This window comes from Dendrobates tinctorius, unplaced genomic scaffold, assembly GCF_039654945.1.
Source record: "Dendrobates tinctorius isolate UK_male_01 unplaced genomic scaffold, ASM3965494v1 ptg000086l, whole genome shotgun sequence".
Classification (NCBI taxonomy): domain Eukaryota; kingdom Metazoa; phylum Chordata; class Amphibia; order Anura; family Dendrobatidae; genus Dendrobates; species Dendrobates tinctorius.
This window is the reverse complement of record NW_027361754.1, coordinates 3653868-3679361: the sequence shown is the minus strand read 5'-3', so window position 1 is coordinate 3679361 and position 25494 is coordinate 3653868. Positions and strand designations below refer to the sequence as shown.

The window sequence follows — 25494 nt, the reverse complement described above, 5'->3', positions numbered from 1 at the left end:
GATGTCCTGAAGGCAGTCATTGACACACTCCACAAGGAGGGTAAGCCACAAAAGGTCTTTGCTAAAGAAGCTGGCTGTTCACAGAGTGCTGTATCCAATCATATTAATGGAAAGTTGAGTGGAAGGATAAATTGTGGTAGAAAAAGGTGCACAAGCAATCGGGATAACCGCAGCCTTGAAAGGATTGTTAAGAAAAGGCCATTCAAAAATTTGGGGGAGATTCACAAGGAGTGGACAGCTGCTGGAGTCATTGCTTCAAAAGCCACCACACAGATGTATCCAGGACATGGGCTACAAGTGTCGCATTCCTTGTTTCAAGCCACTTATGACCAATAGACAACGCCCAAAGCGTTTTACCTGGGCTAAGGAGAAAAAGAACTGGACTATTGCTCAGTGGTCCCAGGTGTTTCCAGAGGAAAGCATATTTTGCTTTTCATTTGGAAATCAAGGTCTCAGTGTCTGGAGGAAGAGTGGAGAGGCCACAAGCCAAGCTGCTTGAGGTCTAGTGTGAAGTTTCCACAATCGGTGATGGTTTGGGGAGCCATGTAATCTGCTGGTATAGGTCCACTGTGTTTTATCAAGACCAAAGTCAGGGCAGCCTTCTACCAGGAAATTTTAGAGCACTTCATGCTTCCTTCTGCCGACAAGCTTTTTGGAGATGGAAATTGAATTCTCTAGCAGGTCTTGGCACCTGTCCACACTGACAAAAGTACCAATACCTGGTTTAAAGGGAACCTGTCACCCCCCCCAGGCGTTTTTAAGTAAAAGAGCCACCTTGTGCAGCACTAATGCTACATTCTGTCAAGGTGACTCTTTTATTTAGTGTCCCTTCCACCGCCGAAATAAGCATTTTTAAAATTAGTCAAATAAAGTCCGTGGAGCCTCATTTAAGAGTCTCAAACACGGGACTAGCCAGATCTTCCTCCAGGGAAGGACCCAGCCAAGGGGTGGCTCCTTTCGGAAACCACCATTACCACCATATTAAGTGGCCCTTTAAGTCAACATCCAGCTCTTTACGAGTTTACAGATATGACAAGGGAAATACCAAGGCCAGGTATCCATCCACATACAGCTGTTTCGGGGTGTTGCCCCTCATCTGTGTGGAGTAGGATTCTGGCTAGGTGGGAGCAATGCCTAGTAGACCAACATCACGAAACAATCACTGACCTCAGGGAGACCAGTTCCCTGGAGGAAGATCTAGCTAGTCCCGGGGTTGAGACTCTTACATGAGGCTCCACGAACTTTATTTGCATATTCGTTTTTCCCAGGGAGCAATGCACCTAGGATTTCACCGTGACTGAGCGCCTTTGCCGGCTGCCACAGTGTTTTCTTTGACTGGTCTCTCTGAAGTCAGTGATTGTTTCGTGATGTTAAAAATTAGTCAGACATATCAGAAAGTGACAGGTTCCCTTTAGCCCCTTAGTGACAGAGCCAATGTGGCACTTAATGACTAAGCCAATTTTTAAAATTCTGATCACTGTCACTTTATGAGGTTATAGCTCTAGAACACTTCAACGTATTCAACTGATTCTGAGAATGTCTGTTCGTGACATATTGTACTTCATGTTAGTGGTAAAATTTCTTTGCTATAACTTGTGTTTATTTATGGGGAAAAAAATGGAAATTTGGCAAAAATTTTCAAAATTTTGCAATTTTCAAACTTTTAATTTTTGTACCCTTAAATCAGGGAGTAGTGTCACACAAAATAGTTAATAAATAACATTTCCCACATGTCAACTTTACATCAGCACAATTTTGGAAACATTTTTTTTTGTTAGGACGTTATAAGGGTTAAAAGTTGGCCAGCAATTTCTCATTTTTCCAAGAAAATTTACAAAATCATCTTTTTTTAGGGATCACTTCACATTTGAAGTGAGTTTGGGGGGTCAATATAACAGAAAATACCCAAAAGTGACACCATTCTAAAAACTGCACCTCTCAAGGCGTTCAAAGCCACATTCAAGAAGTTTATTAACCCTTCAGGTGGTTCACAAGAACTAAAGCAATATGGAAGGAAAATAGTGACATTTTACTTTTCCTTCACAAAATTTTTTACTTTGGAACCAATTTTTCTTATTTTCACAAGGGTATCAGGAAAAAATGGACCGCAAAATTTGCTGTGCAATTTCTACTGATTACGCCAATATCACGTATGTGGGGGAAAGCCACTATTTGGGCGCATGGCAGTGCCCAGAAGGGAGGGAGCACAGTTTGACTTTATAAACACAAAATTGGCTGGAATCAATGGTGACGCCATGTCACATTTGGAGACACTCTGATGTAACTAAACAGTGGAACCCCCCCCAATTCTAACTCCAATCCTAACCCCAACACACCCCTAACCCTAATCCCAAGCATAACCACAACCCTAACCCCAGCCCAACCCTAATGGAAAAATGGAAATACATTTTTTTATTTTATTATTTTTCCCTAACTAAGGCTAGTTTCACACTAGCGTTTTTGAGCGCAGCGACGGCCTGCGCACGGCCACCGCTAAGCCCCGCCCCTGCATGCGCCCCCTATCTTTATCACTGGGGGCGCAGGCCGTGCGCAGTATGCTTTTGGCGGTGAATGCGTCCTTTTGACGGTGCGCCGACCTGCTCCAAACGCAACCTGCTGCAGTTTGGTTGCGCCGGCGCACCGTCAAAAAGGCGCATGCGCCGCCAAACGCATACTGCGCACGGCCTGCTCCCCCAGTGATAAAGATAGGGGACGCAAGGCGCATGCAGCGTCATGCGTCGGTAGGCAGAGCTACCGGCGGAGGCGCGGCAGGGGGCGGGGCTTAGCGGCGGCCGTGCGCAGGCCGTCGCTGCGCTCAAAAACGCTAGTGTGAAACTAGCCTAAGGAGGTGATAAAGGAGGTTTGATTTACTATCTTTTTATTTTGATCACCGTGATATGGTCTATCACAGTGATCAAATTGAGCCAATAGGAAAAATTTCCTATTGTTGTCGGGTAATGATAATGACTTTTGGGTTTTCATTGGCTGTAAACCATAATCATCAACATTAGCATAAGTAAACACTGGAAATAGATCACTCTGTTTATAATGACTCTATATAATATGAGATTCACTTTTTGTATTGAAGAACAGAAATAAATTAACTTTTTGATGATATTCTAACTTTGTGAGAAGCACCTGTAGTTGTGCAGTGCAGACCCTGATGAGGTGAGCAACCGACCCTTTGACTCACCCTCACCTGTTGCACAGTGTGTCAGACAGAGAGGTCCTCCTGATTTTTATCCCTATATAGAGAATGACAGGAGCAGTGGCACGTGTGTGGCCACTTATGGAGTAGCTCAGAACACCGTGCTCAGGATCGGTTAAGGTGCAGTCTTGCAGAGATTTTAACTGCAAAGAAAGAGTGATTTGTGTGCACTCTCCTTCACTGAAATGATAGATGAGACAAATGATATGTGCACTCTCCTGCACGGAAGTGAGAAATGAGAAAAGCTCCTGTACAGGGACAGTGATCACATAATAGAGGTTTATCTTCAGGCAGAGCTGGTTCTGGGCAAGCACCAGTGTCAATCACAAAAGGAGGGGCAGTGATCTAAATAAGTGGGTGGAGCGTTGCACAGATGCATTTAGTCACATTCAGGATGCATGGAGCACCTTCATTTGAATATTATATTAAAACAGATTGCGGGGAGCAACAGATAAAGATGAAAAATAAAAAAAAAAGAATTTTTTTATTGTTGGTCTATCTCCTACAAGTCTATGTGGTCCATTTGTAGTGTAAATTTAAGGTGACAGACGCCCTTTAAAAAATAAACAACCTAAGAAATTATACAAATATTTAGTTATTTAAAGGGTCAGACAATTCTGGCTACTTGTGTTATTTGATTTTCTCTTAAAGTGCTATAGATCCCACCTTAAAATAATGTGTGAGCCTTATATAGCCCTAATAAAGGGATCCCCTGGGGTACTCGCCTCTGCGCACATATCGATATTTAATTATTGGTGTTGGGCTTATCTGCAGCTGTGTAAACACCGGAGCGCATTAAATGTTCTGGGGTCAGAAGCAATTTAGATTGCATAAACAGGTTTGGATGGAATCTGCGGCCTGGCTCAGATGTAAGGGATGTTATTGAAGAAGGGGGCAACAAGATGAGGCTTTAGTACAAGAATCACTTGGAGCAGTGGTCTACCATTTACACTACTTTTTTTTTTTTTTTTTAATTGCAAGAGCTGCGGACAAAGAAAAACCTATTTCTCACCACAATTCTAACAGGTGACAGTGACAAATTTAATCCCCCTGATACAATATATTGCAACAACGCTGGAGTAATGATGTTCTTATTGGGTTTTCAATTAGCAAGTTCTTCATTGTATGATTTAGTACTGTGTATGAATCAGAAACTGCCAGTGCAAAGCTTCGTCTGTGCTTATATACTCAACAGGATGGCAGTACTATCTGTGCCTGCATCATCAATGGAGAGAGAGAGCACTACCTGTGACATCAGAAGGTGCTACAGTATATGCATACATTGTTGGTAGGAAAGTAGTAATATCTGTACCTATGCCATCACCTGTCATAGAGGAAGACAGTGCTTCTTTTACAGGGAGGCAATACTACCTGAATCTATGTCATTTCTGGTCAGAGGGGAAGGCAGTACTATCTGTGCATATGTCTTTTACAGGCAACACTATCAGAACCTTTGCATCTACAGTTAGAGAGGAAGTGTCAACGTCATTGATGGGGAAATGGGGAGCGAGCACTACCTGTGCCTACAGAAAAGTTCTACTATATATGCATACATTATTTCTAGGAAAGCAATATTGCCTGAACTTACACCATCTCCAGTCACAGGGGAAAGCAACGTTATCTGTGCACACATCTTTTAGTCGCTATGCCCACCAAGACTATAGGTCAAACACCTCATGTGAAGTTTAAAGCCCCCGTTACACACTGCGATATCGCTAGCAATATCGCTGTAAAGTCACCGATTTTGTGACGTAGCAGCGATATTGCTAGCGATATCGCTGCATGCGATACTTACCTCCGACCGGCACCCCCGCTGATTATCGCTGATCGCGCGAAAAGCTCCTGGACTGTTTCTCGTCGTCAGCTTCCTGCTGTGACGACGAGCGACGCGTGGAGCCGGGCGGGAGGACGCAGGATCGCCGCGTCTGACAGGTAAGTAGCGATCCCCGTCCCCAGCAATGTCGCTGGTGAGATCTGCCTGTGTGGCAGCTCACTAGCGACCACCTAGCGATGCACCAGCGATCCTGACTGCGTCATATCGCTAGTCGGGATCGCTGGTGCATCGCTATGTGTAACGGTACCCTAAAACTGATGGTGTGTCACAGGGCAGTAGGACAAAAGCAGGAGATGTGGAACCTGGGCCCCTGAACTGCCCCTCAGGCTAAGGAGGTGCCCTGACTTTGCTTAATTTGGGGGGACACTTGATGGTAGTGAAGCCCAAGTCCCCAACCTATCCCTATCTCCTGTATAGCCCTGAGCTAAACCCCCAACCCCTCCCCAGGAGGTGAGACAGGGAATAAAGTGAACTGCACCGCAATCCAAAAAAAAGATAAAAACAGACCTCAGGCTGGTTTCACACTTGCGTTTTTTTTTGCGCTGCTTTTTAGCGCAAAAAAAGCATGCGTTTTTTCCCCATATCTTTTACATGGGTGCGCATACACATGCGTTTGTACGCATTTGTATGCGCATGCATTTTTTGTAGTGTGCGCTCGGGCGCACAAAATGCATCCTGTTGCATTTTTTGTGCGTCCGACTTGCCCCAAAAACCGCATGCGCACGCAATGTGTTTTTTTTACAGCAAAACACCCATTAAAGTCTATAGGTGCGCATTGTAATGAGCACGTATGCGCAAAAAAACACATGCGTTTTTAAAAAAACGCACCAAAACCCGCAAAAAACGCACACAAACGCATGATGCGGTTTTTCATGCGTTTGTGTGCGCAAAAAACGCACAGCAAAAAAACGCAAGCGTGAAAGCAGCCTCACAGGGTTAAAGCAACTAAAAAACAAAACTTAGCTTTGTCTACTGCCAATGCTCCAAGCAGCAGAGTAAGGCTCCTGAACTCAGCTTTCAGCAGTAACACCACTGCTCCAGATAAGCTGAACCACCTCTGCACCAGGTAGGTCCAGTCTTCATCACGGTTGGTTACCAAATGAACTGTATTACCAACAGTGAGCTACAGCACCTGATGACCTTTTATAGGAAGGAGGAGGGTGGTCACCACATGCTGACTAATTAAACATGTAGTAACACCAGCGGCCACCGGGGGCAAAAACTCATATTAACCCCCGAGGGCCAGAAAGGAAAAAGGTTTACATAAGAGAGTCCAGACTGACACAGATCCAAAAATTTATCGTGACATGGTGACTGTGCAACACCTTTTCAAGACTCAGTCTGGGAGTGCAACTTAAAGAATTCAGAAGACATTATGGATTCCAAAATAATTAACTTCTGGGACAGACGATGAGGTCAAATAAGTATCGGCTGTCCTGATTTGTCAGACTCCAGTCTGTTGTGATGTAGAGACGTCGACTTAATCAGGAAAACAGTTACGGTACTCACTTGACTGCTCCAGGTCGTCAGCTCGGATGTTAATTCTGCAGTCTAATTCTTTCTGGGATTCCACAAAGTCTTCTGCGTTTGCGAGTTTATGTCAATCAGACCAAGACCCTAAAAGGTGTTAAGCAGCCAATGATCAGTAAAAGTTCTTAAATGTTTTTTTTTTTTCTAATAAAATTGTTGGCACTTTGTGTTTGTTTTTTTTAAATACCACAATATACTAAACACAGAAGTCTTGTGTTCACACGGACGACATGGGCTTTGGTTATTTAACACATTCATGACCGGAGCTTTTTTTCGGTTTTGTGTTTTCGTTTTTCACTCCTCTTCTTCCCAGAGCCATAACTTTTTCATTTTTCCTTCAATATGGCCATCTGAGGGCTTATTTTTTGCGGGACGAGTTGTACTTTTGAACGACACCATTGGTTATACCATGTCATGTATAAAAAAACAAAAAACAGGAAAAAAATTCCAAGTGTGGTGGATTTGCAAAAAAAAAGTGCAATCCCACACTTGCTTTTTGTTTGCCTTTTTTTGCTAGGTTCACTAAATCAGGGTTCCCCAGCTCCAGTCCTCAAGGCCCACCAACAGGTCATGTTTTCAGGATTTCCTTAGTATTGCCCAGGTGATAAATGCATCACCTGTACAATACATGGGAAATCCTGAAAACATGACCTGTTGGTGGGCCTTGAGGACTGGAGTTGGGGAACCCTGCACTAAATGCTAAAACAGACCTGCCATTATGATTCTCCATTACGAGTTCATAGACACGAAACATGTCTAGGTTCTTTTTTATCCAAGTGGTGAAAAAAAAATCCAAAGTTTGTTAAAGAAAAGAAAAAAAAAATTGTGTCATTTTCCGATACCCGTAGCGTCTCCATTTTTCGTGATCTCGAGTCGGATGGGGGCTTGTTTTTTGCGTGCCGAGCTGACGTTTTTAATTATACCATTTTGGAGCAGACACGATCTTTTGATGAACCGTTATTGCATTCTAATGCAATATCGTGGCGACCAAAAAAAACGTAATTCTGGTGTTTTGATTTTTTTTACCGCTATGCCGTTTAGCGATCAGGTTAATCCTTTTTTTTATTGATCGATCAGGCAATTCTGAACGCGGTGATACCAAATATGTGTATGTGTGATTTTTTTATTGTTTTATTTTTAATGGGGCGAAAGGGGGTGATTTGAACTTTTATTTTTTTCATTTTTAAAACTATTTTTCCGTATCTTTTGGCATGCTTCAATAGCCGCCATAGCCCGATCGGCTCTGCTACATAGAGGTGATGCTCAGCTCGCTTCTATGTAGAAGAATTACAGACTTCCTATGAGTGCCGCCCACCAGGTGGCGCTCATAGCAATCCGGCATTATCAACCAAAGAGATCTCAAGGAGACCTCTGGTTGTCATGTCGACACACTGGTGGCCCGCGATCACGTGACACGGGTCACCAGTTACCGCATTTCCGGCCGTATGGCTGGAATCGGTTGTTAAATGCCGCTCTCAGAGTTTGTCAGTGGCATTTAACTAGTTATTGAGGGCATGTCAGCTGTTCAAAACAGCTTACGTCTCGACTTTGAGGTGGGCTCACCGCCGGAGCCCACATCAAAGCGGAGGATACTGACATCGGATGTACTAAACCGTCCAATGTCAGTAAGGGGTTAAAGTAACTTCTGGTACTTTCAGGAAATGCACGTGTACATTAGCAGCAAATCAGCAGACCCGATTTTCTGTAGCAAATCATCTAATAAACGTCGGCAAAAGTCATTGTGACGGGAGGGGGAGGAGGTGAGCTGTGCATGGAGAGGTTACTTGTCATTGTGGAGAGTGACAAGCCAAGCACAGCATGTCAGAGTGAGGAGACTTATAAGCCATGCATGCTTAAAAAGTCGATATTGACTTTTAAATTTGCTGCTTCCAATAGGTGGCACTATTGTTCTAGTCCTAATCCTCTCTGAAGAGAAAATGTACATAAGGAAACTGCTAAAACTGTTCCTAAAAAGACAAGAAATATGAGTCTAAAACAGCCCCAGTGGCCAGTGTAAAAATTGGAAGATTACTAATTTAGTTTTTTTTCCTTTTTTAATACAGATCCCGCTATATAAAAAAGACGCCGTTGTGAAAAAACTCCCATAAAAAAACACTTTCATATTATGTTTTTGTATTGTAAGTAATTTTCTTATGATACTTTCCCTTTAAGACTAAGTTTTTATTTTATTTCTTTTTCAAAAATTGCTTTACTGGTGAATTTTATGGTCTTTACAGTCTACAATGCAATGTACACTATGGGAACATATCCTTCCTGTCTGATTACTTTGACCTCTTTTTTTGTTATACACATTGTAAATTTACAGTTGTGCTCAAAAGTTTACATACTCCTGCAGAATTTTTGCTTTCTTGGCCTTTCTTCAGAGAATATGAATGGTAACACCAAAACTTTTTCTCCACTCATGGTTAGTGGTTGAGTGAAGCCATTTACTGTCAAACTGTTTTCTCTTTTTAAATCATAATGACAACCCAAAACATCCAAATGACCCTAATCCAAAGTTCACATACCCCATTTCTTAATTTTATGTATTGCCCCCTCTAACATCATTGACAGCTTGAACTCTTTTGTGGTTGTTGTGGACGAGCTTCTTTATTTTCTCAGATGGTAAAGCTGCTTACTGTTCTTGGCAAAAAGCCTCCAGTTTGTGTGTCTAGCAACTCCCCTAAGTAGCTCAATAATATTGAGGTCAGGAGACTGAGATGGCCACTCCAGAACCTTCACTTTGTTCTGCTTTAGCCAATGACAGGTCGACTTGGCCTTGTGTTTTGGATCGCTGTCATGTTGGAACGTCCAAGTATGTCCCATGTGCAGCTTCCAGGATGATGAGTGGAAATTTGCCTCCAGTATTTGCTGATAACATGCTGCATTCATCTTTCTTTCAACTTTGACCAAGTTTCCTGTGCCTTTGTAGCTCACATATCCCCAAAACAAAAGCGATCCACCTCCGTGCTTTACAGTAGGAATCGTGTTCCTTTCATCTCATCATAGGCTTTGTTGAACTCTCTCTAAATGTAACGTTAATGGTTGTGGCCAAAAAAACGGATTACTTACCGATAATGCTCTTTTATAGAGTCCACGACAGCACCCACTGAGAGAAGGGATCCGCCCCTAGGAACAGGAAACCTACAGAGACATAAACGGGACGGTCCCCCTCGCTCCCTCAGTTGGATTACAGAGAATGAGAGGAACTGCAACACAAGCTTTAGTTAGTTGCGCCGCAAGTCGTTTAAAGTATGTACATATTTACATCTCCAGCTATATACATATCTGTATATCTTTATCTATATACCACTAACCCGCCACCATTCGGAGTGAACCATGTGCAACTACAATCTAAGGAAGGGAAGTGAGTGGGTGCTGTCGTGGACTCTATAAAAGAGCATTACCGGTAAGTAATCAGTTTTTTTTCTCTTTGCCACGACAGCACCCACTGAGAGATTTTCAGAGACAATCACCTGGGAGGGACCACCGTGTCAAGAATTGATCCACCAAAGACTAAGTCCGCAGAGGAAGACAAGTCAAGCCTGTAGAGACTCTAGAAGGTAGAAGGTGAGGACCAGGTTGCGGCCTTACATATATGGTCAAACGGGACATCCTCTCTTTCAGCCCAGGAGGATGCTATAGCTCGTGCGGAATATGCTTTTACACCCTGCGAAAGGTCTTCACCTTTTGCTGAGTGTGCCAGCCCAATTGCGTCTCTGATCCATCGAGATAGCGTACCCTTCGTAATTCCAGACCCCTTCCTGCGGCCCTGGAAGGACACAAAGAGAGCCCTGCTCTGTCTCCAGGGTCTAGTCCTATCTAAATAGGCTAAAACAGCTCTCCTTACGTCTAGGGTGTGAAATTTTTCCTCCTCAGGTGTTGCAGGGTTATCATAAAAGGAGGGAAGAAAAATCTCCTGAGATCTATGGAACTTAGTAGACACCTTTGGAAGGTACGAAAGGTCCGTTTTTAAAACTATCCTATTGTGGAATACTGATAGGAAGGGAGGATCTACTGATAAGGCATGGATATCTCTCACTCTTTTTGCTGATACTAAGGCCACTAATAAGGCCATCTTCAATGAAAGGCACTTTAATGAAGTTGAGTGTAATGGTTCAAATGGAGCTCCTGTCAATGCATCCAGAACTAGGTTGAGATCCCAAGGTGGTATCTGAGCAATATGTACTGGGTCTGCTCGCTGACATGCTGAAATAGATAGAGCTACCCATCTGTCCCCAGCAATGTTGTAATTATACAGGGATCCTAGAGCTGATATTTGAACCTTTAAGGTGCTTACTGATAGTCCTAACTCATGACCTCTTTGCAGGAATTCTAAGATGGCAGGGATAGGTACCTCACTAGAGAGGCGACTCGAGCATGCAGACCATTTCTCTTCAAGTGCCTTCTTATTGTGCATCTTGAAGGAGCCACACTGCTAATATTCAGAGAGTCATATATTTCAGCTGATGCTATTTGTGGGTTTTTCTTTGCATTCCAAACAATTTTACTGGCATTTGTGGACGACATTTTTTTTGTTCTACCTGACCGTGGTTTTGTTTTTACAGAGCCCCTGATGTTCCATTTGTTAATCACAGTTTGAACACTGCTGACTGGCATTATCAATTCCTTGGCTATCTCTTTGTATCCCTTTCCTGTTTTATATTGTTGAAATACCTTTTCCCGTAGATGCGTTGACAATTCTTTTGCTTTCCCCATGACTAACAATCCAGAAATGTCAGTGGCTGGGTGAAAGATGTAAGAGTCTGTCTGGATCCCAGAAACTCACTCAGCTTCTATGCACACACACTGAATACAAGCAAACAGGTCACAGGTGAGGATGTTACCTTTAGTAGCCATTCAAACCCATTTGTGTCAACTTCTGTGCAGGTTATCAGGCCAAAATCACCAGGGTATGTGAACTTTTGATCAGGGTCATTATGATTTAAAAAGAGAAAACACAGTAGTCTGACAATAAATGGCTTCACCCAACCACTAACCATGAGTGGAGAAAAAGCTTTGGTGTTACCATTCATATTATCTGAAAAAAAGGCCAAGAAAGCAAAAACTCTGCCGAGGTATGTAAACTTTTTAGTACAACTGTATACTTGTCTTTAAGTTCCCACCGCGTCAAATATATATATAATTTTTTTATGTCAGATCTATTCTACAGCCGATGGATGCATTAAAAAAAAGTCATAAAGCGACTGAGCGGGTGGCTAATTTCAGACATTACAATGAAAGAGACTTCATGCATCGATCCCACAAGTTTTTTTTTTCTGTATTAATAAGGTTAAGGACTATGTGATGGCTTCATACAAGACAGACTCCTATAGGTTCCTGTGAGTCTTATGTGATGTCACTTTCCACAAAACAAATCATTATTATATAATTAAAGAATTACGAAAACCTCCGTCTGTTAGTAAAGATCTCATCCGTGTTCCAGCTGTACAGACCACCCACGCAGCCAGGAGAGCAAAATGACAGAAATCTGGAGAGAAGTATCACTACAACTAGTGTGGGTGTAAATATTACTCATAGGTTCACATCTTTCCAATTGACAGTCAGGATTTCAGCCAAAACGTAATGACATAAAAAGTAGCTTTTAAAAAAAAAAAAAAAAAAAAAAAAAACTTGGGAGAAAATAGACAGTTTTGTTTCGGTTGAAGTTATTCCCAAGACAAAAATGATCACCTGTACAATATATTTACAACATTTTCCCCATGGACTTGAATGAGAAGCAGAAAACCTGCATTATAAAAACTGAACTTGCATTTTTATTGCGTTTTTGCGGTAAAATGAAAGTAATCCATATGTGATTTCGTCAATAAAGTTTTATCAAAGCTCAGCAAATATAACATTTCCAACAGAAAGTAGTTTTATTCAAGACTTGGCATAGAAAAAAAACAAAACTGCAGCTGGAAAAATGCACCAAAAATTCATCTTGGCAACTTGGCTTCAGGTTAAAGAACAACTGTCTCCTGATAATCGACCAGGTGAAAAAGCAGATCTTAAATTCATTGTTCTCTGCAGCACATCGGCCAGTGTGAACAGGTAATGTGCTGCTGAGAAGAATGGCAGTCTATGCACACATGACAGTTACTGATAAGTGTGCAACCCACATATGGTCGTATGGTCTAACCAGGCTATTAAATGACTGCCGATCGGCAAACAAGTTGGCGATGCCACAGGTCGTGTAGTGTAAACAAACCCTCAGAAATACAATTCACAAAGGTGACAAAGGCGAAAGCTACGAAGCTGCTACATAAAAAAATAACAAAATTATTTGTCAATCTCCAGTGATGTGTGATCATACTCTGTAGACCCAGCCGCTCGTTAATGAACCATCGGAGACCAGGCAGAAGCTACTCTCATGGGTTGTCTGCACTTTCTACACAGCAGTATCAAACATCCACCAGCGCCTCCGAGTGACAACGATCACATACCGTGATGTTACCAAGTGGTAGTGGGAATTTTGTGGGGTAAAGATTTCAGCTTATTTAGCTGAAGAAATATCAAAGAATTGAGAGAACGACAACAGGAGAGACAGAAACGTGAACTGCATTATGGTATATAGCAACAAGTAAACACAATTCCACAAATTGGATAATATATTGCTTCAGGACACTGAAAGAGACATTTTTTATCATATTTGTTATTCTTTTTAAGCACATATGTTAGATATTTATTCTTTTCAGCAAAAAAAGATGCTTGTGACAAACACGGCACTTTGATATACTGTGTATGCATGCTCATCTAGGCTGCGTGTCCTTGTGTTCTCAGTAGAAACAGAAAAGGACCCCAAACACATTAGGTAACCGTTGGACTCTTGACTCCCCCCACCTACATGAATGCTTGGCCGAATGTTCATGTGTCCTCCGCGGGAGTAACTGCCAGGCTGATCCGACCTCCTTCTGCCAGTCTAATCCGCCAGGTTGCCCCACCCTGCCCTCCCTCCAGGCTGATCCTCCCGACAGGCCGCTCTGGCAGCGACTTATTTCCACCCCGAAGAAAAGAATCCTACCCCTTCCAATTCAATAAACCAGATCATCCTCTTCTCCTATCATCATCCATCGTGGGCAAGTTGAGAGGCCCCCATACACATTTGACTTTTGCCCAATCTCGATGATATCGATGGGTTTAGCCAACTTTAGTGTAATGTGTATTATCTGGGGGCTTTCAGCCACTGCCTGACTCCTCTGTCCAATACATCTCACAATGACTTCTCCAACAGAACAAAAGGATCAAATCGTTACAATGTTATTTAAGTAAGACCCACATCTAGTAGACATTTCTAAGATATTTAATGGATATGACAAATGTACAAAATGCAAAAACCCCTTGAAATCTATTTATCTTAAAATGACATTGCTACAACTAGGCATCAAAATAAAATGACGGCAAAGCCATTAACTTACCATGTTCAGTGCTGCCAGCAGGGCGACATGACCTTATCATCGAAAGCGGAGGTCATCTGCAAGAAAAGAAGCAAAGCATCATTAGTGATCACCTCCCAACACTAAACCGTCACAAGCTTAATTATTACTAACGTGTAAATCACTGGTACAGACGCTTAGGAAATCATAAGACCGCTGCGTCCTGACCGCACGAGAACACCATGCAAGGCAGAAAACGGGAGAGTAACGCACTGCGCAGGTAGTATAGAACCAAATGGCAACTACAGATTTAGGCTTCATTCACGTCACCACTTTTTTTTTCCCCCCCACACACACGAAAAAAAGGGACTGATTTTCTCATCCGTGTGCTGGATCCAATTATCATTTCTTGTCTCCATTTCCACCTTTTGGGTGTCATATGCAGTGATATGTGTATGTACTGTATGTGCTTTGTATACCTGTGTGTGCGCGTACATATACTGTATATACTGATGGAAGGCGGTAAGAAAACAAATCGGCCCATTTTTCTTTATGAACGATCTTTTATACGCCCGTATGAACTCACCCCCGGAAACTGGCTGCAAAAAGAAAAAAAAAAAAATCTAATGATTTTTAAGAGGTGCTCCTTGAAGTCTTCAATGTGCACTAATATAATGGGTTAAATAGGACCGATAGTTGTAGGACTAGCAGGTGTCATATATACATAGCGCTGACCTGCTGTGTCCTGGAGACAGGGGCATGAGTAATGTAATTCATATCTCATATGTCTGTCATCAGTCAGACATCTGATCCACCGACGCAATCCTAAAACATGCACCCAATCCTATACACTGATGGCACGGTGCCCGTACGTATAAATTCACATTAGTATCTTATACAAGCACTATTACACTATTGGATACTTTTATTTACCATGCTCATTTTTCTCTTTAATATACCGTATAAGTTTTTATTTTCTCATTGATATAAATATATATTTTATATACTGTATGTACACACAGATTTCGGCTGCAGTATAAATCATCAACACATCCGTCATCCTATACAGATTTTTTTTTGGCAGTGCCAAGTGACAGCAGCATCAGAAAGAAGGAATATGAGAAGATGGAGAAATACCAGGGCCTCAAAGAAGAACTGGAGAAAATGTGGAAGGTGAAGGCAACAGTGATTCCAGTGGTGATAGGAGCACTGGGAGCAGTGACTACAACAGATCCCAGGAGCAACATCTGAGCTCTCTGTCCAGAAAAGAGCAATGCTGGGAACAACTAAGATCCTGCATATATATATATATATATATATATGGTATATCTCACATATGAACACAGCCTAAGGGCTTGCTCACATGTAGAGTTTTTGACACTTATTTTGCACGAGGAACTCTAACTATGACCAGACAGAAAACCGGAGTGGAAATTACATTTAGCATTTTTTGCACAAGTTTTTTTTTCCTACTAAACCTGATTGATCTCAGTGGGTGAATGTCCTAATAGAATTGAGTCACTTCTGCCCTAATAAAGTTCGACCCCTTTCCATACCCTTTTCCCCATCCCTTTCCCCACTTTTCTATAGGTTTTTAATATTAACATCCTTTGTGTCTATTGTATACCCCTTCCTTTTAAAAATTTCCAGTACAAACAATTTGACGAAAAAAAAAGTCTCAGGCTAAGTTCACACGTAGCGGAATTCCCACGGACGTTACCGCGAGAATTCCATTCCGCGGGAAAATCGCATTTTAAATTCCCGCAATTTTCCCACGGAAAAACTAGCGATTTGCAAGCGTAATTAGCTTGCAGAATGCTAGTGTTTTCCAAGTGATCTGGAGCATCGCTTGGAGATCTGATTGACAGGTTGGTCACACTCGTCAAACACAGTGTTTGACAAGTGTGACCAACTTTTTACTACTGATGCTGCCTATGCAGCATCAGTAGTAAAAGATAGGATGTAAAAAACAATAAAAAAAAATAAAAAATATTGTTATTCTCACCTTCCGGCGTCCCGCGCAGCCTTCCCGCCTCTCTCCATGCTTCCGGCATCTTCCGGTCCCAGTAATCCTTTGCGCGAATGACCGCGAGACGTCGCGCTCCCGCGAGACCGCGACGTCATCGCGGTCATTCTCACAAAGGATTACTGGGACCGAAAGATGCCGGGAGCGTGGAGAGAGGCGGGAAGGCTGCGCGGAACGCCGGAAGGTGAGAATAACAATATTTTTTTATTTTAATTCCATTTTTTACAGGGATATGGTACCCACAGCCCAGAGGACAGTCTCCTCTCCTCCGGACCGTGGGTACCATCCGCAAATGTTCTGCTTAGTTTTCGAATGGTGTGCATAGCCACATGCGAAAAGTAAGCAGAACAATGCATTCCTGTGTGGGTGGAATCACCGCGATTCCGCAAAATTAATGAGCATGCTGCGTATTTTACCGCGATGCGATTCATGCCCTAACTCTGACTGTCAACCCCCCCCCCCCCCCCAAAAAAAAACAACAATTAAAACACTGATGGAAAAGAGTTTATGTAAAGTGTTCCCATGGAGAAGAATTTCCTAAACGTATGTGCACATGTTCAGTGTTTGCAGCAGAAAAATCTAAGGCTGTGTGCACACGTTGCGGATTTTGCTGCGGATCCGCAGCGTTTCTGGCCCTGCGGGTCCGCAGCAGAATCTGCTGCGTTGTACAGTACCATTTTACCCTATGTAAAATGGAAACCGCAGTGCAGATGCTGCAGAATTTTCTGCGCGGTTTTGCTGCGGTTTCAAATCCGCAGAAAGAAATGACATGTCACTTCTTTTCTGCGGATTCTGCTGCGGTTTACCATCTCCTCATTGTAGAGGTGATAAACCGCAGGGCAAAACTGCAGCCTAATCCGCAGGTAAACCGCAGGTCTTTTGACCTGAAATTTACCTGCGGATTTCTACAAATCCGCAGGGGGAAAATCCGCAGCTCCAAAAAATACGTGTGCACATAGAGGTGTTGCGAGGAAAAAAAACAATATGTAAAATATGCCCTTTTCTTAATCATCTTTTCACCATTCATTAGCATAGGTGAAAATCGCTGCAGAAACACTAAAAGAATCAACATGCTGCAGATTTGAAACCGATTCTAATCTGCAAGAAAAAAAGCAGCATAAAAGACTCAATCACTTTTCTGGGATAGTAAAATGCTGGGGGTTTTTTAACATGGTTAAAAAAAGTGCCGGGAAAAAAAAATGCAGGAAAAAGACGCAACGTGTGAACATACCCTAAGTATCAAGTACAATGTAGATGTTCCATGATGAATATTCAGGGCGCAAATGCACCACATTTTACATTATAAGTGTTGTGGAGCAGATTGTAACTAAGGGTATGTGCACACGCTGCGGATTGTGCTGCGGATCCACAGCGGTTTTGGCCCTGCGGATCCGCAGGAGAATTAGCTGCGTTGTACAGTACCATTATATCCTATGGAAAAAGGAAACCGCAGTGCAGACAGTGCGGAATTTTCCGCGCAGTTTTTGCTGCGGTTTCCAATCCGCAGAAAGAATTGACATGTCATTCTTTTCTGCAGATTCCGCTGCGGTTTGCCTTCTCCTCTATTGTAGAGATGATAAACCGCAGGGCAAAACTGCAGGCTAATCCGCAGGTCATTTGACCTGCGGATTTACCTGCGGATTTTGCTAAATCAGCACGGAAAAATCCGCAGACCAATCCGCAGCGTGTGCACACACCCTAATTAAATCCACACACTGCAGATTTTTTTTTTCCCCAAACGATCTCAATGAATTTTGCAAAAAAAAATCTGCATGCAGATCAGTCCATGTGGATGCACCACCATAACATGGTCACTTGGGGCAGTTTATGCAGGGCTGTACTGACCATTAAAGGTCACCCTAGCTAATGAGAGTAGCAGCTGGAGTTCTCCATGTACCTATGCCTTATCACGCATGCACACTGAACACGGATGACTGATTACAGTGGTTGTCTTGTGAACATACCAAAAGATTTCTAAGTAGATGTAGATCCTACCTATCTCCAGTGCAAAACCCCCCAGGATCCCCCTTTCTGACGGGTCCCAGCTGTAGTTACAGCATTCACATCTATGGAAATCTTGAGTACAACTGAGCAAGCATTTGACATTTATGGCATAGCCCTACACACAAAGAAACCATATTCTTTCGCCTGCGAGAGCGCAAAAAAAGAAAAAAAAACATCCACCGGAGCTGTCCAGCTTTACGTCCTCATGGCCTGAAAACATCTTTATTTGCGTCACTTTTCAGTCCATTAGAATCACTTTAGCACATAGACCTTTCTCCCATTGAAATTGGATTAAAAAAAGAAGCAATGCATTTTGTTAATAATTGTGAAAAAACAAATGGGAAAAGGCATTAACAAAAGGAGACAAAAGTCTAATGGCCATCAAGACAGCTATAAAGAAAAAATAATGGTGCATATGAAGGAATTATACTCACTAAGGCTAATTTCACACTTGCTTTTTTTTGCAGCGCGTTTTTCCCGCAAAAAAACGCATTGAAAAAACGCATACAAACGCTGCGTTTTTTTCAAGCATTTTTATGAGCATGCATGAAAAAAACGCAGCGTTTTTATGCGTTTGTATGCGTTTTTAGTGCGTTTTTACCGCGTTTGCGTTTTTTTCCAGCATTAGGTGGCCCCCCACACTAACCCAAACCATGACTTTACTAACCCTAACCCTGACCCTAACCCTAACCCTGACCCTTAACCAAACCATACTAACCCTAACCCTGACCCTAACCCTTAACCAAACCATACTAACCCTAACCCCTAGCTAACCCTAACCCTAAACCCCCTTAACTAACCCTAACTCTAACCCAAACCCCTAAATTCCATTGTCCAACTAATGGTAAAAAAAAAACGCATGCGCAAAAAAAACGCATACATAAGCATGCCAATGCGCACATATGCCCACCCATAGACTTATAATGGGTGTCTTGCTGTAAAAAAACGCATTGCGTGCGCATGCGTTTTTTTGAGGCAAGTCGGACGCCCAAAAAATGCAACAGGATGCATTTTGTGCGCCCGAGCGCATACCGCAAAAAAACGCATGCGCGGAAAAACGCATACAAACGCATGTGTATGCGCACATAAGCGCATCCCATGCAAAGTATAGGGGGAAAAAACGCATGCGCTTTTTAGCGCTAAAATACCGCGAAAAAAAACGCAAGTGTGAAACCAGCCTAAATACTGGTATGGAAACTCTTGGAGAAAAATGGTCAGGATTATATCTCCAATTTTTTTTTTTTTTTTTTTTTTACTAACTCAATATCTCTATATAGTGGGCAACAGCATGAGAGTATTGAGACCCCCACTCATAACCAGACGCTAGGTAAAACAAGTTGACAGTAATAGCGATAATTCTAAAAATCATAATAAAATCTCTAGAACTAGTGTTGTGGCAGAAGAGACAATCTAATCTTAATTTACCGTAATACGTCTGTGCCTGCATCTAGTCCTGGTGGCCATGTATTTAAAGGGGCATTTAGAACATATCCACCGGATCTCAAGGGTAGGATCCGCATAACAGACAAATGTAGAAATTCAGCCTATTTATTTCAACCAAAACTGGGAAGGTTGAGTTCTCATGTTGCATTTCATTGTTTCAATTGTGACAAAAATGCATAATTTTGTGGAAATTTTCCAAAATTGTGGCAAAAACTTTGCAATTACTGGCAAAAAATCCCCAAAACCACAAGGTGTGAATGCAGCATAATTTTCAAATCACTCTGCAATCAGATGACAACTGATTAACAGAGGCAAAGGCAGGAGGTCCTATGAGGAACTAGGATCCCTATGACTATGTTCATACGTAGCGCCTTTTCATGCAATCAAAAGCTGCTCTCATGGCGATAAAAAGGCTGCCTTTAAAAAAAAAAAAAAAAAAAAAGGATGCGCGCTTTCCTTGCTTTTTATGGGTGAAAAAAAAAAAAAAAACTGCAAAAACACTGAAAGAATGGATATGCTGCAGAGTTAAAAAATGCTGCATTTCTCAAAAATCAGTCAGTAAAAAAAAATAAAAACAAAACAATCGAGTGCAGGAAATTTCTGAAATCTCAGCGCTTTTGCTGTTAGGCTGGCATCACAATACCGTAGAATATGGGCAAGCACTAAACGAGAAAATATAGCACAGCACTCGACCCAGTGTTAATGTATGGGGCAGCTTGCATCAGCGTTCATTTTCTCGAGTATATTCAGCGTGCGTCGAAAAATCACAGCATGCTGCAATGGTCACCGACACTCGCCAATGCAAGCCTATGGGTGCAATTAAAAAAATAAATAAATAAATTGTACAGCACTCAGACCAGTGCTGTCCGATTTTTACACTGCGGTGTCCTTTGAAAAGCCATCAATTTACGTGCTGCGTGCAGTAAAATCACACTGACAGGTTATTTTAAATAGAATACATTGGTATATAGAAGTCAGTGACACACACACATATATTATGTATACCGTATTTTTCGGACTATAAGACGCACCAGATTATAAGACACACCCCAAATTTTCAGGAGAAATACAGGGAAAATTTTTCTTTTCAATAAAATGGTGGCGATTCTTATAATCCATGCATCTTATTGTTTACCGGGGGTGGTGGCTGCGGTGAAGCGGGGTCGCTGCTGGACGAGGCAGGAGAGGGGTGATACTGCAGACCGCAGGCTGGGATGAGGAGATGTCCGATGTGCAGTGCGCCGCTGCAGGTGTCCGATGCTGCCGGTGTGCCTGGCCGTGCTGCCAGGGTCTCCAGTGCTGCAGGGGGCTCTGCCCACATTTCGTGAAAGGCCAGAGACCCCTGCAATTCTGTGGTTTTCTGTGCGGTGAACTCTGGGAAAATGGCCGCCGGGGGTGGCGCATACGCAGATGGAGATCTTGGCATCAAGATCTCAGGAGATGAGATTAGGGCAAAAAAGGGTGTCTTATAATGCGTAAAGCACGGTATATATTACATAGATAGACAGAAGAAAAGCCGGCAATTCACCTGCCATGTACTGTAAAATTACTGCGGGAGCCGAAAGGATAGAAGAGATGGATTACATACAATAAATACATATAGAATAGGTAGATATATAGATGTCAGTGACATACAATTAGTACAGTGTGTGTGCGCAGCCTACTTCAATTTTTCATCGTATAGCACTGCATCAATAATATTAAATGGAGCGGTGCTGATGACCAATTTTTTCAACTCACAAAATGTTTGTGAAAAAAACAAAACACAGTATGTTGCCATTTCAAAATGAAATCGGATTCCAAATTCTGAAATTTTGTTCACATTTTCAGATTTTCTCGGATGTTACGGTAAGTTGACACTCTGATCAAACTCTGATCGGAGTTTCCTATGCATAAGCGACCCGATTTTCTTGGATGAGAGAATCTATGGTAGCGTGATCCCGGTCATATTCTATTCATCTGCTCTTAAAACGGAACAGACAAAAGGAGGGGAAGGTCCAAACAAGCATGTGTATAGAGCCTTAGGCTCAAACGGAGGTACAAAAAATTAAAAAATTAAAAAAGCAATCAAACCACATTTTACAGATGGAACCCGCTTCCATGTGTTAATTCAGATTGTGGAAGGGTGTCCGTAAGGAAAAAAAATCAAAAGTAGTGCATGGATGTGATTATCATTTTTTTTAAACCACAAACACCATCATCCTGCGTGGAAAAATCATCCATCTTCGCTGGAACACAAGCTACAAACAGTATGTCCGTGTGCGATTTGTGGCGTACAGGGATTATACTCTCGTCTGCACTTGAGTGGCTCATACTCCAGGGATTGAAATGTATTGATCGCCTACTGATGGTGCCTTGTAATTTACGGATGCGGATTTCTCCTACTACTAACAGCCGATCTCTGAAGTTCCATGTGCGGAACCCAAGTGTGAAAAAGAAAAAAAAAGAGATTATCCAAAATTAACAAATTAGCGTGTACCCAATACCAGTAGCAGAGCTACACACACGTGAACCAGTCCATGTCCTTGTAAAGAGAAAGGAATGATCAGGAGTTTCAGATTGCACATTTGTAAAGGTCATAACCATTCCACTAATGTGCTTAATAGCGCAGCACGGAGGTGTTACCGTCAGGAGCGCCCAATCCCTGACACAGCAAAGAACAAAGATACTAAAACCAGCCACTCCGTTATTACATACGCCTACTAGGCTCAAAATGAACAAAGTGGAATCAGCGAGGATAAATCATCACAAATAGATGGATAAATACGACGACACATCAATAATCCTCCCCGGAAACGCTCATGTTTAGGAATTAATAAGAAACCTGTAATTGTATTACTGTTTCTCCAAAGCCTCGGAGAGAATGTGCAGCAGAAGACTAGAGAGTCGGCAGCAATCTAGAAGACAGATCCATCATCTCAGACCATGAGGCATCGCTGAAGTTTTCACTATGAAAACCAATTGTGTTGTATTTCCGCAAACATCTGTATGAGACGTAGGAAGGTTGAGGGGGGAAGGAAACTTTATGCATAACATTCAGGGGCTGAAATCTCAAAAATTCAATTAACATATGTTTATCTGTCTGACAATAAATGCCTTGCAGTAAAGTCTGTCATCCCCTTAATACGATCCGTTACAGAGACAATGCTGATCATAATTCGGTTCTTCTGGTTTTCATTTCCCAGCCCAGCACATTCAGACTCCGCACCAGCGATGAACGACAGCGTTACAAACTTGCGGCCTAGAAAACCCCCAAGTCCTCACGACAGAAGCTGCATGTTCACCAATGTTTCAAAGGGAGCTCCACTTTTGGATAATCTATTGTCCTTGAGTTGTTTGGAGCCACAGATTAGAGGTGACATAATCCAGGTGGCATGTCTATTGGGGTCTGTAATAAACGTCATTCGGTCCATCACTGCTCACCAATTACGGGAACAGATTTGAGAAATGGAAAAGTCTTAGCTACTTACCGGTAATAGGATTTTACAGAGCCCATGGCAGCACCACCTGAGAGAGGGGAGCCACCCATGAAGGACAGGAGATTTATTGAATATGAGGGCGGTACTTCTCCTCCACATCAGGTGGGTTTCAGAGTATGAGACTTAGGGGGTGTGCACAAGTTGCAGATTCTGCTGCAGAATTTTCCGCGCAGATTTTGCAAAATCCGCAGGTCAAAAGACCTGCGGTTTATCTGCGCATTAGCCTGCGTTTTTCCCCTGCGGTTTGACACCTGTACAATGGAGCAGGTGTAAAACCCTGCGGATTCTGCACAAAGAAGTGACATGCTGCGGATTTAAAATAGCAGCAAATCCGCAGCATGTGCACTGCAGTTTTCATTTTCCATTGAAAATAAAGGTACTGTACAACGCAGCAGAAACTTCTGCGGATCCACAGGGCCAAATCTGCTGCAGATCCGCAGCAGAATCCACAACATGTGCACACACGCTTATTGTAGAGCCATCACAATTTCTAACTATACACCCAAATTTAAGTAGCCACCAACCAGTGATAAAAAGGGGAGGGAATACAAAGTGTGCCATCATGGGCTCTGGAAAATCCCTTTAGACTGAGTGCAGACGGACTTTTTAGCCCTGCGGATTTTTCCACGCAGAATGTAAGAAATCCGCAGGTCAAATGACCTGCATTTTTCCTGCGGATTTCTTCCATTTTTAATGCGGTTTTCCTGCGGTTTTTGTGCAGTTTTCCACTGCGGATTCCCCCCTGCGGATTTGGAGACAGGGGAGGTGGAAAACCGCACAAAAGAAGTAACATGCTGCGGATTTTGTATCGCAGGAAAACCGCGCGGAAAAATCCGCAGCGTCTGCACAGCGTTTTTTTTTTCCATTGCATTTAAGGCTACTGTACATCACAATGCGGATATACAGCGTTTCTGCGCTGAGAAATCCGCTGCGGATCCGCTATATATCTGTATCGTATGCACACAGCCTTATTGGTAAGTAACTAAGATTTTTCCCCTTCTCCCATGACAGCACAACCTGAGAGATTTACAGTACAGACCAAAAGTTTGGACACACATTCTCATTCAAAGACTTTTCTTTATTTTCATGACTATGAAAATTGTAGATTCACTCTGAAGGCATCAAAACTATGAATTAACACATGGGGAAATATATAATTAACAAAAAAGTGTGAAACAACTGAAAATATGTCTTATATTCTAGGTTCTTCAAAGTAGCCACCTTGTGCTTTGATTACTGCTTTGCACACTCTTGGCATTCTCTTGATGAGTTTCAAGACGTAGTCACCGGAAATGGTCTTCTAACAGTCTTGAAGGAGTTCCCAGAGATGCTTAGCACTTGTTGGCCCTTTTGCCTTCACTCTGCGGTCCAGCTCACCCCAAACCATCTCAATTGGGTTTATGTCTGTTGACTGTGGAGGCCAGGTCATCTGGCGTAGCACCCCATCACTCTTATTCTTGGTCAAATAGCCCTTACACAGCCTGGAGGTGTGTTTGGGGTCATTGTCCTGTTGAAAAATAAATGATGGTCCAACTAAACACAAACCGGATGGAATAGCATGCCGCTGCAAGATGCTATGGTAGCCATGCTGGTTCAGTATGCCTTCAATTTTGAATAAATTCCCAACAGTGTCACCAGCAAAGCACCCCCACACCATCACACCTCTACCTCCATGCTTCACGGTGGGAACCAGGCATGTAGAGTCCATCCGTTCACCTTTTCTGCGTCACACAAAGACACGGTGGTTGGAACCAAAGATCTCAAATTTGGACTCATCAGACCAAAGCACAGATTTCCACTGGTCTAATGTCCATTCCTTGTGTTCTTTAGCCCAAACAAGTCTCTTCTGCTTGTTGCCTGTCCTTAGCAGTGGTTTCCTAGCAGCTATTTTACCATGAAGGCCTGCTGCACAAAGTCTGCTCTTAACAGTTGGTGTAGAGAGGTGTCTGCTGCTAGAACTCTGTGTGGCATTGACCTGGTCTCTAATCTGCGATTTCTGAGGCTGGTGACTCGGAAGAACTTATCCTCTGCAGCAGAGGTGACTCTTGGTCTTCCTTTCCTGGGGTGGCCCTCATGTGAGCCAGTTTCTTTGTAGCACTTTGATGGTTTTTGCCACTGCACTTGGGGACACTTTCAAAGTTTTCCCAATTTTTTGGACTGACTGACTGACCTTCATTTTTTAAAGTAATGATGGCCACTCGTTTTTCTTTACTTAGCTGCTTTTTTCTTGCCATAATACAAATTCTAACAGTCTATTTAGTAGGACTATCAGCTGTGTATCCACCAGACTTCTGCACAACACAACTGATGGTCCCAACCCCATTTATAAGGCAAGAAATCCCACTTATTAAGCCTGACAGGGCACACCTGTGAAGTGAAAACCATTTCCGGTGACTACCTCTTGAAGTTCATCAAGAGAATGCCAAGAGTGTGCAAAGCAGTAATCAAAGCAAAAGGTGGCTACTTTGAAGAACCTAGAATATAAGACATACAGTATTTTCAGTTGTTTCACACTTTTTTTCTTAATTATATAATTCCACATGTGTTAATTCATAGTTTTGATGCCTTCAGAGTGAATCTCAATTTTCATAGTC

At 42.5% G+C, this 25494-nt stretch overlaps 1 protein-coding gene across 31 annotated transcripts in view; it reads right to left on the bottom strand.

The window, feature by feature from the left end:
- Positions 1 to 25494, bottom strand: part of PKNOX2 (PBX/knotted 1 homeobox 2) — a 485162-nt gene that overhangs the window by 330639 nt on the left and 129029 nt on the right. For 28 of the 31 annotated variants that reach the window (XM_073584917.1, XM_073584921.1, XM_073584907.1 and 25 more), the window contains exon 2: positions 13991 to 14046. The gene's annotated coding sequence lies outside the window, so the exon portion shown is untranslated. Of the gene's footprint in view, positions 1 to 6551; positions 6660 to 13990; positions 14047 to 25494 lie in introns of all 31 variants that reach the window. The other 3 variants (XM_073584929.1, XM_073584924.1, XM_073584940.1) reach the window with 1 other exon arrangement.